General features: G+C 38.7%; 1 protein-coding gene and 1 pseudogene across 5 annotated transcripts in view; one reads left to right on the top strand and one right to left on the bottom strand.

Moving 5' to 3' along the window:
* Positions 1-18,631, top strand: part of ULK4 (unc-51 like kinase 4) — a 582,128-nt gene that overhangs the window by 133,873 nt on the left and 429,624 nt on the right. The gene's annotated exons all lie outside the window — the stretch shown is intronic.
* On the bottom strand, positions 17,293-17,467 carry LOC125175920 (uncharacterized; annotated as a pseudogene).

The raw sequence follows: 18,631 nt of genomic DNA, 5'->3' as shown, positions 1-18,631 counted from the left end.
GCAGAAGCCCATTTGTACCGTGTGTGTGTGTGTGTGTGTGTGTGTGTGTGTGTGTGTGTGTGTGTTGTAATGTATCTCAGAGATCACTTCATTGTCATTTATAGATAGGCTCTTTGTCCCCCTGCCCCCACCTCACTTTTAAAACAGTGCTTCCTAGTGCATGCGCTGCATTTTATTCAACCGTTCCCCTCTCGGAAGATATTTGGATGTTAGGTCTCTTTTCTTACATCATAAGACTAAAATACGAAAAGGGAAACTTGAACAAATTTTTAAAGAAAATGTAAGTGGCTGTCTTTGTGACCTTGCTATAGGGAAAGTTTTCTTAAGGCTTAGCATCCAGCTTATGAAAAATAGACTACACATAAAAAGGAAAAGACAAGACAAAATGGATGTAGTCTATGCAGAGTTAGTTCACAGAAGAAGAAACTAGAAGGGTCCGTAATCTCGGGAAAAGATGCTCACACTGAATGTTGATGAATAGAATGAAGGTTAAAATGAGTCAGTTTCATATACTTCAGGTTGGCAAAAATGTAAGTCTGCCAGTAAGAGTTGTTGGTGAAGATAGGGGCCAGCAGGAACCCTCCTGGGTGAAGTGGTGTAATCACTTGGGAGTGCAATTTCGTACTGTCCAGTGAAGCTGAAGATGTAGATAGCACAGCAATAAATCTTTTCATGAGGAGTGTATCCTTGTACGGTTGTACACAGAAACAGGGTTGTTTGTCTCACAGCCTTTTCCAGTGTCCTACAGTGGCAAGAAACCTAAAAGTCAACAAGAGATTGGGAAATTAAATTGTAACATGTCCATAGGGTGGACCAATATACAGTAAGTAAAAACGACCAAACTAGGTTGAAATGTATTGGTTCTTATAAGAGTCCCATACTCTTAAATACACAGAACAAACTGAGGGTTGCTGGAGGGGAGATTTGTAGGGGGATGGGTTAAATGGGTAACAGACATTAAGGGGGGCACTTGTTGGGACGCGTGCTGGGTGTTGTATAGAAGTGATGAATCACTCTAGTTCTAGTTCTAGTCCTGAGACCAATACTACATTGTATGTTAACTAACTTGAATTTAAATAAACAAATGAAAGAAAGATGTGGATAAATCTCATAAATAAAACTGAAAAAGGTAAGCTGAAAAAGTATATGGACAATACAATAACATACACAAAGTTTAAACTAGGCAAAAATAGAGGCGCCTGGGTGGCTCAGTCGGTTAAGCGTCTGACTTGGGCTCAGGTCACGATCTCACGGTTTGTGAGTTCGAGCCCCACAGTTGGCTCTGAGCTGACAGCTGAGAGCCTGGAGCCTGTTTCAGATTCTGTGTCTCCATCTCTCTTTGCCCTTCCCCCACTCACACTCTGTCTCTCTCAAAAATCAATAAACTTAAATATTTTTTAAATAGGCAAAAATAATTATCTGTATTTTTAACGGGTGTATAATTGTGTCGTCACCAGCAGAGTCTGAGAGTGCTTTTTACCTTTCATAATAGAGGGAGGGCAGCAGCTTCAGCTGTGTCTCTGTAATATGTTGTTTCTTTAAAAAAAAAAAAAAAAGGAATTTTTTTTTTTAAATGCCAAGATTTGGTAAAGTTGAATGGATTGTTAAAATCACTTCACCTTTTTCTGTGTCCTTGAAATGTTTCATAATTTGAATAAAAGGATTCATGTTATAGCCCTTAAGTTACAATTTACATTTTTCTTCACTTTTGGAAAGTTTCTGATGATCTCTAGGGAACGTTCAGTAGTTTTCTCCTTGAGACGGTGTGTGTGGTGAACGTGGCCGTGGTGTTAGGTATGCTAGTGTGGCTACCACACGGGTAGTTTTTACTCATATGCAGCATGGTCTAGAAGGAAGAGCATTGTAACCTATCCTAGATATCCATTGATGAATTTGGTTTTTGAGGTGCAGGAATTCTTCAAAAATTCTGGTGTTTACTCACTAATGAAATATATACATTTAGTTTACATTTATTGAGTTTTGGTTATCGTTTGTGATCCTAAGCTTCCCTCTTTGTTCAGAAATGTACTGGGGGCGCCTGGGTGGCTCAGTCGGTTGAGCGTCTGACTTTGGCGCAAGTCATGATCTCGCGGTTGACAAGTTTGAGCCCCACGTCAGGCTCTGTGCTGACAGCTCAGAGCCCGGAGCCTGCTTCGGATTCTGTGTCTCCCTCTCTCTCTGCCCCTGCCCTGCTCATGCTCTGTCTCTCTCTGTCTCAAAAATAAATAAAAATTAAAAAATATTAAAAAAAAGAAAAGAAATATACTGAAGGTTGAAACACTGTAATATGTATTTTTTTTCCTATTCTTCAAGCTTACAGAAAGTCTCAGGATATGTAGGGTTTTAGGAACTCTATCCCTCACGGAAAATAGTATGAGTTATTAAACCAACTACCTTTGAACATATGTCGAAAGGAAATATTCTGGCAGATTGATAATGTGGTACTTTATGATAGACAAAGATGGAATGTGATGAAGGACTTCAGGGGAGCTCGGAAGGAGTGTCTTTCATTGGGACAGGCTGTGTTACTAGTTGGAATATTGCTTGCGTTGGATATAAGAAAAAGTGTCTTATCCTTTTTATTCTGCCCTAAAAATCACAAGATTAGTCATCTTCTTTTAATTTTTGCAGGTCTTCATAGATGACTTTAGGCATACTTATTTAGTTAAGGGGAGAATTCCAAGCTAATTAAAAAAAACATTTCTTTAAAGACGTTTAGTTTTCAAAGATAATATTTGCCATCTAAAAGCCTACCGGATATCCCTCTGCCTTGTGATTCAGAAAGTGTCATCCTGTTAAACTCACATATGAATTGCATGACTTGCAGTGACAACGTTGCAGTCTATAGCATTGGGAAAATTATTCTATGATGGAAAGAGTGCTCTGAGGGGAGAGGTATAGTGTTTGCACACGGAGTATTTGAGGAACTTAACACTGGATCCTGGTATATTCATGAGATTGGGGGTTGACCACAGCTTCTGTGTATGCCTTCTTGGCTTTTTGTTTTGGTATTTTGGGCGGTGGTCCATGTTTTGGATTGATGTTCAGGAAGGCTTTGGTGCTTTTATTTAGTGGTATTAAACAGTTCATGAGTTTGCTAGTCATTTTGCACTTGTTCAGAATAGTGCCAACCTGGTTGCAGTGAGTGGATTTTGAGTAGGATACACATAGATGCTTAAGATACTTACTTAAAAATATTTATATGGTTGTCGGTTTGTTCACATATTCCATGTTTGAGATTGCCGCTCTGTAATTGATTTTAGATTATAATATCTTACAGGATTATTCCATATCGTCAACATCATAGCCCCTTGCCTATGAATTTTGTTAAAACTGAGAAAGACTCAAGGGTAAACATTATATAGTAAGTATGTTCTTGTTGGGGTAGATGTGGGGAGGAAGAATGCTGTTGCTTGCATAGAATTTTTTCGATTTCTCAAACCTCCTTATACAGGTGTCAAGTTATTCCCCAAACACCGGAGTAGGAGTTGGTGTGGTGAACTTGGGAAGGACAGCGTGGGGTCCGCGGCTGTTCGGGAGGTTGCGGAGGAAAGGAGAGAGTGAATTCTGACAGTCCCAGAAACTGAGCAATCCAGGAATTTCCAGCAAGGGCTCAATCTCTATCAGAAAATTCCCCACTTAGAGTGGAAAACCTGGCATGTGGTTCTTAGATGAGTCATTGAATGTCGGGGAGGCTTTACAGGTTGTGGTGTGTGGCCGAGTACAGAAAGCCTGGGGAGACCAGAGCGGGCAAGAGTAACTGAAGCCCTTCAAGATTTTCAGAAATAGTCAAGGAAAAACTCTCTCGTAGGAGGATAACACTCCACGCTGGACAAACCATTAAATACGATGCACATTAACTACGGTGGGAACCCTGAGAGGAAAGGTGTAGAGGATGTCGGTAAGGCAGCTCTGGGAATGTGCTGTCGACTTGGCTCCAAGAGGCCCTATCTGTGACTATTTCAGAGTCACAACACAGGAAGGAGCCTTCAAATCACAAAAATGACAAAGAAGTTATCCTGGCCTGTCCTTACTGTCTCCAGTAGAGCCTCCTTCCTAAAAGTACGAGAAACTCCATTTCATTCAGACACCAACAAAGCAAAAGGGTGTGGTCAAAAATCCATGAAAGGGTGGTATAAAAGAGTGTAAGAATAAGTGGTTCTGAATAACATTCCACTGGACAAGGAAGGATTGTGGAAAGAAAACACATGTTCCCAAAGCACATGAAAACGTACTATTTAAAAAAACTAAGATGAATTAGGAAATTTGGAGTGGAAGCTGTGGGAAGAACTGTTCAAATCAGAAATGGAAGGGTGGATCAGATAGAAGCGGGCTGCAGGAAAGTACAAGAACTTACTTCAGGAAAGATTCCTAAATAAGAGGAAAAACAGAAGCGAAGACAGTTTTATAAAGGCACACAAAAGGCAGTGCACACTGACACTTTCGTCTTGTAAGGATAATCATGGAAAGGAGAAAAATGAAAAAAGAAATTAAGGAAAAGGCGAAAAGCATCCCAGTGAAAGTCTTAGCTACAGAAGACGAAGAAAACAAAGTTATTGAAACAGAACAAATACTAGAAACTACAATCCAATATTTTCCTGAATAAAATGAGTATTTGAATGCACAAATCAAAAGGACACACGGCGTATCTAGGAGAACCATTCTACAATAGCAGTACTATGACATTGTAAAGAAAAGTCCTTTGAGCATCAAAGCAAAAGGACCTTACATCTTAGCAAGTCACTTAGAGGGAACAGCAGTTACGCTGGCATCGGACATTTTGCCGCAGTGATCCTTGATGTCAGAACTCAATGGAGTAAGGTGTTTAAATTTTTGAAGAAAAGATGTTCTCCAAGTGTATTACATTCAGTCACATTGAGTCTTTGTTGTAAACACCACAGGTAGATAGATGTGTGAACGGGAGCTCTTCCCGAGGCCTCCATCAGAGAATGAACCACAGACAACCAAACAGCGTTTGAAGAAGCTGAGGCCAAGTAACGATGTTCAGGGCGACAGAATAGTGCGTCATTCTAAACCCACAGTGACTGTCTCCATCCATCCAAGAGCACACATGCATGTATACACACACACTTGTGTATATCGATGCGTACAGGGCAAAGGGGTAAGGATATGGAAGTTACGCTACACTCGTCAACTGCTTTGTGAGTTAATCACTGGAGCGACTTTAGCACAGGGCTTACCGTAAAAACTCAGTGCCTGATTGTTGATCTTACCAGATTGAAAGCGTATAAAACTCCTGAAACTCCACTCTGCTGTATTTCAGTTAACTGAGCTTCGAAAACTCACATCAACTTGTTTAAGTTACGTAGATTCCAACATCTGCCTCGGTTATGTTTTTCCTGAGATAAGTGACCTCGAACGTACTTGGTAGCTGGGTAATCGGTAAGGCATCCTTTGGACTTTATATGCTTTGGGGCTTAAAGATTTAAACATGAATTTTTAAAGGCATATCATATTTCACAGGTGAGTTTGTTCATGCTCCCTGGTAAGAACGGCTTCCTTCCGAGTGTTCTTGGCTAGAAATACTGCCTTCTGAAATTTTTGGCCTTGCTGATTAACTTTGACAATAGCTGCTGTCCATTTTTATTTAGCAGTCTAGTTTGACTGAAGTTGCTGCTTCAGGTTTTGAGTTTTGACCAAGTAGCACAGTAGCAATTAATAATGAACCAGAAGCCGTAGACCTCTGTTATTTGGAAGTACCGAGAAAGAGCACTGAGAAATTTTGTGCATGTAAAATTTAGAAACATTTGAATGCCAAGTTTACTCAGGTTTTCTTTTTCTTCTCAGAGTCACTAGGCATACTGACTCAATGGTCGCTAATTAAACATTTAAAATGTGGTAATTTATGCATACTCATCAGACCTTGAGTTGCTATTGTGATATTTTTAGTCCATCTCCATTAATAAATGTATTCTTTGAGATATTTTAGTCAGATACTTGGCTAAACTTCTTTAAGGAAAGTGTAACCCAAAAACAATTGTAGATTTAATCAGTACCTGTTTTATTTCCATCAGTATTAAGCAGGAAAAAATTATGTCCATGTAGTTATCCACATTTTTCCCTTGAGGCTATTATCAGTTGACGGCTGGGCTGTCCTCTTCGATTTTTATCTGTGACAGGTGATGGAAGCAGGTCAGTTTTCCCTCTTGAGATTTGCAGAAGATAATGTTGAAGTTCTCGGCCTCATCATTATTTTTATTCATCTCATAGTTTTGTCTTTGTGACACGTGTTAGAGGGATATTTTATCCTTCTGCTTAATTTTGATGAAGGTTTTATTTTGTTTGTTATGGATGCTTCATATACCAATTCCTAGCATCTTGAATATTTCCTCCTGCCATCGTTGTTAGGTAGATCTGTGCTCTCTGAAATCACTGCTGAGTACCGTTGGATTGTTGGATGTAAACTGATCATGCTGTGGTTTGGTTATAGACCTACATGGCGTCTGTTTTTTTGTTTTTTGTTTTTCCCCCTCCACATGAAACATTTCGGTATGTTGAGCTGAATGGCGGGATGAATTTCCTTCAAAGCTGAATACATAGTGGGCTGCAAACTGAAGGGACCCGAGGTCAGTTTTGGTTCTCTAAAGGTAGTTTTGATTATTCATCCTTGGCACTGAGTCTTGGCCTGCGCCTGTAGCCTTCACTCTCTAAGTGTTGTGAGACTAATACTGTTCTAGACATGTGGTGCGTGTTGCTTACAATTAATTATGGAGTCCTGGGCAGTTAGTTGTCGGGAGTCAGTCAGTCAGACTGGTCATTTCTTCAGAAGTGACCATTTAGTCATGAGACCATTTCTTCTCATTTAGTCATGAGAAATTATTTAGGGCACAAGATACATTTAAGCCTACATCAAGACTGTAATCTGTAATATACTCCATCTTTTCAAGGGACTCAGGGTTCCTGCGTTACAAATCTAGTATATAATTTATTTTTGGTGTGTGTTATAGTTTGTCTAGGTTTTTTTCCCCCAATAAAAACCATAAAATATTTTAGTTTTGCCAGATTGTTAGTAATGGCTGCATCCACTACATCAGGGAGAAATACAGTAGTATCATCACTTATTTGTGGGCATTTCTATGTTTTAAAATTACATGTATTGCCGTATGAAATTTTTTTTTTTAATGTCTGGAAAGTTTTCGTCTTTCATTATATACTTAAGCTGTGTATTTCATTCATCTTTTCTTTTTTTAAAAAAAAATTTTTTTTTTCAACGTTTATTTATTTTTGGGACAGAGAGAGACAGAGCATGAACGGGGGAGGGGCAGAGAGAGAGGGAGACACAGAATCGGAAGCAGGCTCCAGGCTCTGAGCCATCAACCCAGAGCCCGACGCGGGGCTCGAACTCACGGACCGCAAGATCGTGACCTGGCTGAAGTCGGACGCTTAACCGACTGCGCCACCCAGGTGCCCCACATTCATCTTTTCTATGTAGCAGACTCCTTCAAAACATAGTGGCTTGCATAAGAGCAGTGTTTTATTTCGCTCCCCAAGCTGTAATTGGGGCAAGGCCGTGTTCGCTGGGAAGATGGAGTGGGATGGGGCATAAATTTTCTCCATGGTTCACTCATAGGACCGGCAGGTTGGTGCGAGCACCCAACTGGGAGTGTGGGCTGGGAGCCTCGTTTGCTTTGCACGTGGGCCTCTGAAGGTTACTTGGGCTTTCTCATGGCAGGGTGGTCATGTTCCAAGAGTGCCCTCAGAGAACCGGGCAGAGACTACGTGGCCTTTCCTGACCTGATTCCGCAGGTCCTGTAGTTCACGTCGACCACCTCCACCCCCCGAGTGCATCGTCCCAGAGTTTGCCACGGAAGAACACGTCGAAACTGGATGTGGGGTAGATGCAGTTTGTGCTACGGTTATGATTTACTTCACAGATCCCCTCTTTGGGGATGTTAAGATGGCTGGCTGCCTGTTGTTGTTTCTGGTACGTGAACGGTACCACCATGAGGATTCTTGTACTTCAAGTCCCTTTGGTTCATCACTTTGTTAGGATACGTTCCTTGAGCTGTAACAGCTGAGTCAGGAGAAAATAACATTTTTAAGGCCTTTAAGAAGTAAGTCACTTTCCTCCCAGTTGGAGGAAAGGTTGAACACTTATTTTCATATGAGCTGTATTTAAGATTTATCCATTTACCCGTGACCGTGCCAACATTGGCTGTCATCCATTTTCATCTTTGCTGGTCTGCTTTGCAATGAAATGAAATCTTATCCTGAAATTTGCATTTCTTTGCCTACTAGTGAAGGTAGAGGATTTATTTGCTTGTTAGGCAGTTTAAAATTCTTTCATCCGTTGTTTGCTAGGTCATGTGTTTTTTAACTGGAGTATTCCTAAACTTCCTATTGGTAGAAGTGATTTATACACACTTCAAATACTTTTTCCAAGATTATGTATTTATGTTGGCAGATGCATAGTATCATACGGCTGTTTCCCCCTTATTTAAATTTAAATTCTTAATGGCATATTTGTAGTCTTTCTGGTGTAAGTAGAAAAAGTGAGGATCCCAGTAAATGAACAGTCTGTTCTTTATTTGCTGAAGTCTTAAATATGCTTCTGATTGTTTTCCTCTTTCTATTGTTTGTTTCCCATACAAATTTCAAAAATTTAGTTCTTGCAGAACTTTTACGATGTTTTAATAATTGTATGTAAAATACAGTGTTTAGTATTTTTAGTTATTGTAGTATCTTTTAGCCTTCAGTCACCATATCAAGCTTATTAAAAGGTGGTGAGCATAATCGTCTCTGTTTCATTTTAAAGTTGAGGAAACGGAATCCTGGTGAAGATATTTTGGCAAGGAATGTGGCATTTGTAGTCAGGTTTGCTTGGCTTCAGATCCCAGGTGCTTTCCTAGCACTTGAAGCTGCCGCTCCCGGTTTTCAGGGGTTGTCTTATCACTCAGCCAAGAGCTGTGCTTTTAAGTCCTACACCTCTCTCGAGTTTTTTCTTAACTGGTTTGTGTTTTTGTTCTTGATTACAGGGGTTGATTTTTTTCCTGACCTTGTATAGTGAAAACTGTGGAGCTTTTAGTTTTACCTAGCCACTTTACCTAGCACTTGCAAAAGAAAGAGCACCAATTCTGTTTTTGGCATAATGCTTTTGGAGTTGAGTTCATAAATGCTACATCTGTGAATATTTGAGAAATTTAAATGCTTAAAATTTAATAAAATGCATTTTAATGTACATAAACCCTTATGAAGAGTATTCATCACTTGTAAGATCATTTTCTTGGAGTTAATACACATTTTCATTTTCTTGATTTCTTATGCTAAAGTCTTATGTTGTATTCTTTGTCAGGGAGTTAAATCTGTTTAAATATAGATTTACTTTGTTAATTGCCATAAATTATGTTCTTTGTAAGTTAGAATAAGGGGTGTGTTGGGGTGCCTGGGTGGCTAAGTAGGTTGAGCATCTGGCTCTTGATTTCAGCTCAGATTAGGATCCCAGGGTCATGGGAGTGAACCCTGCATTGGGCTCCATGCTGAGTGTGGAGCCTGCTAAAGATATTCTCTGTCTCTGTCTCTGTCTCTCTCTCCCCCTCACTCCCCCCTATCTCTCCCTCTGCCCCATTAGCACACACACTCTCTCTCTCTCTCTTAGAAAAAAAAAAAGAATAAGGAATGTGTTACCTTGTTTATAAAACTTTGGATAGCTTTAAAGTAATACTAGACTTGTTACAAAGGTTCTCCTTCTAAAGTGACTGTCCTTTGTGTTCATTTTATTTGCTCGAAGCTCATAGTTAGAAATTTAAATAAAATGAAAAAGATGAATAACAACAAGTGTTGGCAAGAATGTGGAGCCAATGCAACTCTCCTATATTAGTAGAGAATAAATTGGTACAACCACTTTGGAAAATCATTTGACAAGCTCTGTTGAAGCCAAAGAGAGGACTACTCCTTGACCTAGCAGTTCTGCTCTCAGGTACATACTCAAAAGAAGTGGATACATATGTTATTTGTTCACAAGAAGACATGTGCGAGAATGTCCATAGCAACTTTCCTAATAACAGTCCCAAACTCCAAGCGACCCAAATGTTCAAGAGTGGATTCATAGAGTTTTCTGTTTTCACCTAGAACATTTTACAACAGTGAAATATGCACGGCTTCTACGCATAACACAGCTGACTTTCAGGTCCTTATATTGAAGCCAGGCAAGGGGAATTTTTTTGACTTCCTTTTTTGTTTTTGTTTTTTGTATATCTTTGCTGTCTCCCCCTTTTTAAAAAAATTTTTTTTAAGAGTTTATTCGTTTTTTAGAGACAGAGACAGAGCATGAGTGGGGGAGGGGTAGAGAGCGAGGGAGACACAGAATCCGAAGCAGGCTCCAGGCTCCTTGCTGTCAGCACAGAGCCTGATGTGGGGCTCAAACCCACAAACTGTGAGATCATGACCTGAGCTGAAGTCGGACGCTCAACCAACTGAGCCACCCAGGTGCCCCTCCCTTTCTCTTGACTGATTTAGTGCTTTATCTATTTTGTTGATATTTTTCAAAAAGCCTGCATTTTGACCTATTTATCCTTTACCCATTTTTTGTATTTTCTGTTTCATTACCTTCTGCTTACATATTTATTTTCTTTGATTTGTCTCATTTTTAGCTTTTGGCTTTTTGTGTTGGGAATTTAGTTCATATATTTTTTCTTCTTTTACTTTCATTTACAGTGTTTTTTACAGGTTGTATTTTCTTCTGACTGTTCTAAATGCATCCTATAGAGTCTGATAAACAGTGCTTTTACTATACAGGAAAGCCTCGGATTGTGAGTAACTTGTTCTGTGAGTGTTCCACAAAATGACTAAATGTTTCTAACAAATTGTAGCTTGACAGACGAGTGATGTACAAGTAGTACGTGATGCCGAACGACGCATGATCATAACTGAGCCAATCGTTCTTGAAATTCACTTTGATATACGACTGCTTTGGATTACAAGCATGTTTCCAGAATGAATTATGCTTGCAAACCAAGGTCTTACTGTATTTTTAAGTTTTTCAATTTTGGCTTATATTTTTCTGTTTCCTTCAGGGCTTTTTAAAATAGTGTTTTAAAGGGGCGCCTGGGTGGCGCAGTCGGTTAAGCGTCCGACTTCAGCCAGGTCACGATCTTGCGGTCCGTGAGTTCGAGCCCCGCGTCGGGCTCTGGGCTGATGGCTCGGAGCCTGGAGCCTGTTTCCGATTCTATGTCTCCCTCTCTCTCTGCCCCTCCCCCATTCATGCTCTGTCTCTCTCTGTCCCAAAAATAAATAAATGTTGAAAAAAAAAAATTAAAAAAAAAAATAGTGTTTTAAAAATTTCCAGGTACAAGGATCTTTTGGATTGGTGTTTTATTAATTTTTAGTTTTATTTCATTGTGCTAATAAATATTTCACTTCTCAAACTATTCCCAAAAATAGAAGAGAAAGGAAGGCTGCCAAATTCATTCTGTGAGTTTCAACATTACCCCGATACCCAAACCAGATAAAGACATTACAAAAAGAACTGCAGACCAATGTATCTGATGAACATAGATGTAAAAATCCTCAACAAAATGTTAGCAAACTGAATCCAACAATACACTAAAAAAATTATTCACCACGACCAAGTGGGATTTACTCCAGGAACGCAAGGGTGGTTTATTATTCACAAATCAATCAACATGATACATCACATCAGCAAGAGAAAGGATAAAACCATATGATCATCTCAGTAGATGCAGAAAAAACATTAGACAAAGTACAATATTCATTCATGATTAAAAATCCTCAACAAAGTAGGTATAGAGGGAACATAGCTCAACATAATAAAGGCCACATATAAAAAACCCATTTCTAGCATCATACTCCATGGTGAAAAGGTGAGAGCTTTTCCGCTAAGATTAAGAACAAGAGGCCGTTCCTCTCTCTACTTTTATTTAACATAGAGTTGGAAATCCTAGCTGCAGCAATCAGATAAGTAAAAGAAAAGACATCCAAATTAGTAAGGAAGAAATAAAACTTTCACTATTTGCAGTGACATGATACTATATATAGAAAACCCTAAAGACTCCACTAAAAAACTCCTGGAACTGATAAATTAATTCAGAAAGGTCATTGGATACAAAATCAATACATAGTCCATAGTCCAGAAAGAGAAATTAAGAAAATTCCATTTTCAGGTGCACCAAAATTAAAATACCTAGGAATAAACCAAGGACTTATACTCTAAACTATAAAACACAAAGAAATGGAAAGACATTTCATGCTCATGAATTAGAAGAATTAATATTGTTAAAATGTCCATGCTACCCAAAGCAGTCTACAGATTTAATGCAATATGTATCAAAATACCAACATTTTTCACAGAACTAGAACGAACAATCCTAAAATTCATATAGAACCACAGAAGACCCCAAAAGCCTAAAGCAATCTTGAAAAAGAAGAACAAAGCTGGAGGTATCACAATCCCAGACTTCAAAATATACTATAAAGCTGTACTAATCAAAACAGTATGGTACTGGCACGAAAATAGACACACAGATCAATGGTCAATTAATCTACCACAAAGGATGCAAAAAATATACAATGGGGAAAAGACAGTCTCTTCAACAAATAGTGCTGGGAAACTGGATCACTTTTTATTAATTAATTAATTAATTAATTATTTTTTGAAAGAGAGTAGGGGTAGGGCAGAAAGAGAATCCCAACCAGCCTCCACACTGTTGGTGCAGAGCCTGATGCAGGGCTCAAACCTGTGAGCCATAGATCATGACCTGAGCTGAAATCAGAAGAGTTAAATGCTTAACTGTCTGAGCCACCCAGGCACACCCCCACCCCCCACCCCCATTTTAAAAGTTTAATCTGGACCACTTCCTTACACCATACATGAAAATAAACTCAAAATGGATTAAGGACCTAACTGGGAGACCTGAAACCATAATATTCCTAGAAGGAAACATAGACAGTAATTTCTATGATGTTGGCCCTAGAAACATTGTTTTATATATGTCTCCTCAGGCAAGGGAAACAAAATCAAAATAAGTTATTGGGACTACACCAAAATCAAAAGCTTTTGCACAGCAAAGCACACCATCAACAAAACAAAAAGGCAGCCTACTGAATGAGAGAAGATATTTGCAAATGACCTATTCAATAAGGGCTTAAAAGCTAAAATATATAAAGAATTTCTACAACTCAACACCAGAAAACCCCCAAATAACCCAAATGAAAAAATGGACAGAGGACCTAAGAAGACACTTTTCCAGAGAAGACCTACAGATGGCTAACTGACCCATGATATGATGGCGCAGCATCACTCAGCATCAGGGAAATGGAAGTGAAAACCACAGTGAAATATCTCACACCTGTCACAATGACTAGAATCAAAAAGACAAGAGGTGGGGATGTGAAAAACAAAAAAAAAAGGAATCCTCATGCACTGTTGGTGGGAATGAAAATTGGAGCAGCCACTGTGGAAACCATTTTAGAGGTTCCTCAAAAAAATTGAAAAATAGAACGACCATATGATGTAGCAATTTCAAAATTGGGTATTTACCCAAAGAATAGGAATAATTCAAAAGGATAATGCATCTTTGTTTATTGCAACATTATTTACTATAGTCAAGATATGGAAGCAACCCAAACATCCATTGATAGATGAATGGATAAAGATGTCTCTCTCCTCTCTCTCTCTCTCTCTCTCTCTCTCTCTCTCTCTCTCTCTCTCTCTCTCTCACACACACACACACACACACACACACACACACACAAAAGGATTGCTTAGCCATTAAAAGGAATGAGATCTTGCCATTTGCAGCAACATGGATGGGCTTTAGCAGGTATAATGCTAAGCGAAATAAGTCAGAGAAAGACAAATACCATATGATTTCACTCACGTGGAATTTTAAGAAAACAAGTGAAACAAGAGACAAAAGATACTTTCTTAAAGTTTATTCATTTTAAGAGAGAGTGAGTGGGGGAGGGGCAGAGAGAGAGAAGGGGAGAGAGAATCCCTAGTAGGCTGCACACTGTTAGACCGGAGCCTGATGTGGGGCTTGAACTCACGAACTGAGATCATGACCTGAGCCAAAACGAAGAGTTGAATACTTAACCGATTGAGCCACCCAGGCACCCTGAAACAAAAGATAGTTTTAAGTGCAGAGAACGAATTGGTGGTTGCCCGAGAGGAGGTGAGTGGGGGGATGGGTGAAATCTAAAAAAAATATTTTTAATTTTATGGGTTATATTAAGGTTTTCTTTGTGACCTTTTATATGGTCATTTTAAAGGAACATTTTGCGTGTGTTTAAGAAAAGGTACATTTTCTGTTATCTAAGTATAAAGTTTGATATATACCCATAACATCTAATTTGTTGTTTATGTTATTTAGTCTTTTATATCCTTACTTATTTTTGTTCTCTTGACAGTCTTGGACTGAGAGTGGTGTGATAGTCTTTTGCTCCTTACATCTTCTATAGTTTCCACTGTATAGAAGTGGTTGCTATGCTATTTTTTTTAATCTTTATTTTTTTGAGAGTGTGAACAGGGCAAGGGCAGAGAGAGAGAGAGAATCCAAAAAAAGGCTCCAGGCTCCCAAGCTGTCAACACGAGCCTGACACAGGGCTAGATCCCACCAACCTTGAGACCATGACCTGAGCCGAAGTTGGACGCTTGAGTGACTGAGCCACCCAGGTGCCCCAGTGCTATTTATTTAAGGCATAGCATTCATTGCTGTATTCATTACTGTTAAGTGTTTGTTTTGAATGGTGGCCTTTAGCATTAAAGATGTTCCTTGTCTTGTTTACTTCTTTTTGGCCTAAATTCTGCCTTGTATAGGAGGAAGAATCATTATGTAGCTCTTTGTATATTAGGTACACAAACACAATTCCTGCTTTGTATTCTTGTTGAGTTTGCCTAGTGTATGTATGTATGTATGTGTGTGTGTGTGTGTATGTATGTATATATATATCAAGAGGTATCTACATCTGTATTATATTCTCTCTGTGTTGTATTTATCACTTTTATCACTTCTAACATTTATGTATAGTGTCAATCACCTTTTGGAATACAATTCTGTGAGAATTAACATATGCTTAGACCCTGTCGTTACTACCACAAGAAGGACACAGAATGATTACAGCATCCCAAAGGATGACACTTTGCTGCTCGCTTTTTAGGAAGACCACTTCCCATCCCAATCCCTGGCAATTACTGATGTCTTCTCTGCTCCAGAGGTTTACTTGTCCTAAAATGTTATGTAAGTGGAACTAGACTGTATGTAATCTTTGAGACTTGGTTTTTTAAATGTAGTTGAGATTCATCCATGTTGTGCATATCAATAGTTTATTTTTTTTTTTTATTGCTGGGTAATATTCCATTATCTAGATATACCACAGTTTATCCACATACCCATTCAAGGACAGATGGCTTGTTTCCATTTTTTGACTATTAAGAAAACTCTTGTTGTCAACTTTGTGTGTAGGTTTTTCTGTGAACGTATATTTTTATTCAACTAGAATAATACTTAGAAGTGGAATGCTATATTATATATGGTAGGTGGGCGTTTGACAATTTTTTATCAAAGTGCCAAGCTATTTTCTTTGTTAAAAAAATTTTTTTTTAAATGTTTATTTTTGAGAGAGAGACAGAATGCGAGTGGGTTAGGGGCAGAGACAGGGAGACACAGAATCTGAAGCAGGCTCCAGGCTCTGAGCTGTCAGCACAGAGCGTGACGCGGGGCTCGAATTCACGAGCTGTGAGATCATGACCTGAGCCAAAGTCGGATGCTCAACCGACTGAGCCACCCAGGCGCCCCGAGTGCCAAGCTATTTTCTAGGGTGACCGTACCATTTTGCAGTCCTACCAGCAATGTATATAGAATTATAGTTGCTCAACAACCTAGTCATTTTTCATTTGGTCATTCTAATAATTGCCGAGTGTCTCATTGTGATCTTAATTTGCATTATTGTAACGGACATTAAGCATCCTCTTGTATTTATTTGAATACCTGCATAGGTTCTTTGGTGAAATGTCTGTTTAAATATTTTGCCCATTAAAAATGTTTTTGCTTAATATTGAGTTTTGAGAGTTCTTCGTGCATTCTGGTTACAAATATTTTATGCCAGTATCTGGCTTGTCTTTTCTTACAGGGTCTTCCACAGAGGAGAGGTTTTAATATTCATGAAGTTCAGTTTATCAGTTAGTTCTTTTGTGGTTTGTGCTTTTGCTGTCATATCTGAAAACTCTTCCTAGCCTAAGGTCATGGAGATCTTCTGGTTTGTTTTCTTTTAAGAATTTTATAGTTTTACACTTTTTATGCAGCGTATGACTTATTTTGTATGATCGTCATTTTTGTATATATGGTGCAAGGAATGGATAGTAAATTTTTTTTTTTCATGTAGCTATCCAGTTGTTCCAGTACTATTTATTGAAAAAACTGTCCTTTTAAAAAAATATATTTTTTAAAATGCATATTTATTTTTGAGACAGAGCGGGTGGCGGGGGGGGGGGGGGAGGGGCAGAGAGAGAGGAAGACACAGAATCCGAAGCAGGCTCCAGTCTCCAAGCTGTCAGCTCAGAGCCCGACGTGGGGCTTCAACGCACAAACTGAGATCATGACCTGAGCTGAAGTCAGAGGCTTAACCAACTGAGCCACCCAGGTGCCCCTGAAAAGACTGTCCTTTATCCAAAATTCCCTTTTCACCTTTGTTTTTTTTTTGGTCCATGAAATTTGTGCTTTATTAGACAGTAGTGAGTCTGAAAGTAACAGAAGGCAAAAAACTGCATTCTTTTAGTTACAGTTGGACAATTTGCAACATTTTAAAGGAGATGGAAAATGCCTATTTTGACAAGGCTTAGTAATTCATTCCATTGAAGTTCCATTGATGTCAGTGGCACTGTTATTTTGTACATGATAAGATACGGAATGTAAACATTTTGTACAAAATAGGATATTTTTAAAGGGTGCTGTGATAGTCCTACAGTTGGCTAGCCTATTTCCTTTCTGAAAAAAACCACGAAGTTATTTTAAATGTCTCTAGATTAAGAACTTTTCTATCTCCAGATCTCTAAAACTAGGACTGAAACCAGTAAGAAAGTCCAGTCTCTTGCTTTGAGACTCATCCAGGATAAACTCAGAGTGATTCATTTTGTTGTAAGCAAGACACAGCAAATTCAGAAGCCAATATGAAGTGCCTTACTTATTTAAAAAAAACCCAACACTTATTAATGTTTATATTTGAGAGAGACAGAGCTTGAGCGGGGGAGGGACAGAGAGAGAGGGAGACCCAGAATCCGAAGCAGGCTCCAGGCTCCAAGCTGTCAGCACAGAGCCTGATGTAGGGCTCGCATTCACGGACCGTGAGATCATGACCTGAGCCGAAGTCGGATGCCCAACTGACGGAGCCACCCAGGCACCCCATAGAGTGTAAAACTGTAATAACAAATATTTTCAATGATAAAGGCTTCTAATTTTTACACTTGATCTTAGCCAAAAGGCTGAGAAGCGATAAAGGCTTCTAATTTTTAAAACATTATGACATTCTTTGGTTATGATTGATTACATTAATTATAGAAGTTTCTAACGCAGTTACTTAGAAAGTTTACTTTTACTAGGTTCAAGAAATCAATGCTTTAAGGTTAGAAAACAGGCAGTTAAATATAGAGGTTTAACTACCCATTTTATATTTAATTAAAACCACGTTTTTCCTCCAGAAGACCTCAACCTTGATGTAAAACAAAGGATATGTAAATAAGCTTCAGTATAATTATAATAGTATTGCTATGGCTTAGTTATCTTAGTTTATTATCTACTCTTGTTCTTGTTGCGTGTTAACATTTCCCCAACAAGCCCTGGATAGGAGGGAAGTAAACATGAAATTCAGTGAAACTCAGGTTAATTAGATTTCCTACTTGTTAGCAATTGAGAAAATATTTGGAGAAAGAATGACAGTATTGCTAGTTTCCAACAACTAGTCCTTGTGTGTTGTTCTTCACCTCTAACCATTTTCTCGTCTGATAAAAGGTAATAATTTACCTTAGGGAATTGTGGGAATTAAACAAAATAATTGTATTTTTGTCTTAAGACCATTGACTTTGTTTCTTTGGTCTGTGTAACCTATCATTTTGTCAATACCACATTGTTTTGATTACCGTAGGGTTTTTTTTTTTTCAAATGTCTTAAAATCATTGTGTGATTATGTATTTTTTTTCCCCAAATTGTTCTGCTTGTGAGTTCCTTTGCCTTTCCAAATAAATTTTACAATTAGCTTGTCTATATCTACAGAAAATCCTGTTGGGATTATTTTGATTAGAATTGCAATAAATCTATGGGTCCCTTTGGGGGAAAATTGGCATATTAACTTGGAGGGTTTTTTTTTTTTTTTGAATAGATGAACATGGAATGTCTCTTATTTATGTCTTTAACATTTTTTCTTTCTTAAATTTTTTAAAAATTTCTTTTAACGTTTATTTATTTTTGAGACAGAGAGAGACAGAGCATGAACGGGGGAGGGGCAGAGAGAGAGGGAGACACAGAACTGGAAGCAGGCTCCAGGCTCTGAGCCATCAGCCCAGAGCCCGACGCGGGGCTCAAACTCCCGGACTGCGAGATCGTGACCTGGCTGAAGTCGGACGCTTAACCGACTGAGCCACCCAGGCGCCCCTCTTTCTTGA

Source organism: Prionailurus viverrinus, chromosome C2, assembly GCF_022837055.1.
Source record: "Prionailurus viverrinus isolate Anna chromosome C2, UM_Priviv_1.0, whole genome shotgun sequence".
Taxonomy (NCBI): domain Eukaryota; kingdom Metazoa; phylum Chordata; class Mammalia; order Carnivora; family Felidae; genus Prionailurus; species Prionailurus viverrinus.
This window is presented reverse-complemented; position numbering and strand designations above follow the sequence as displayed.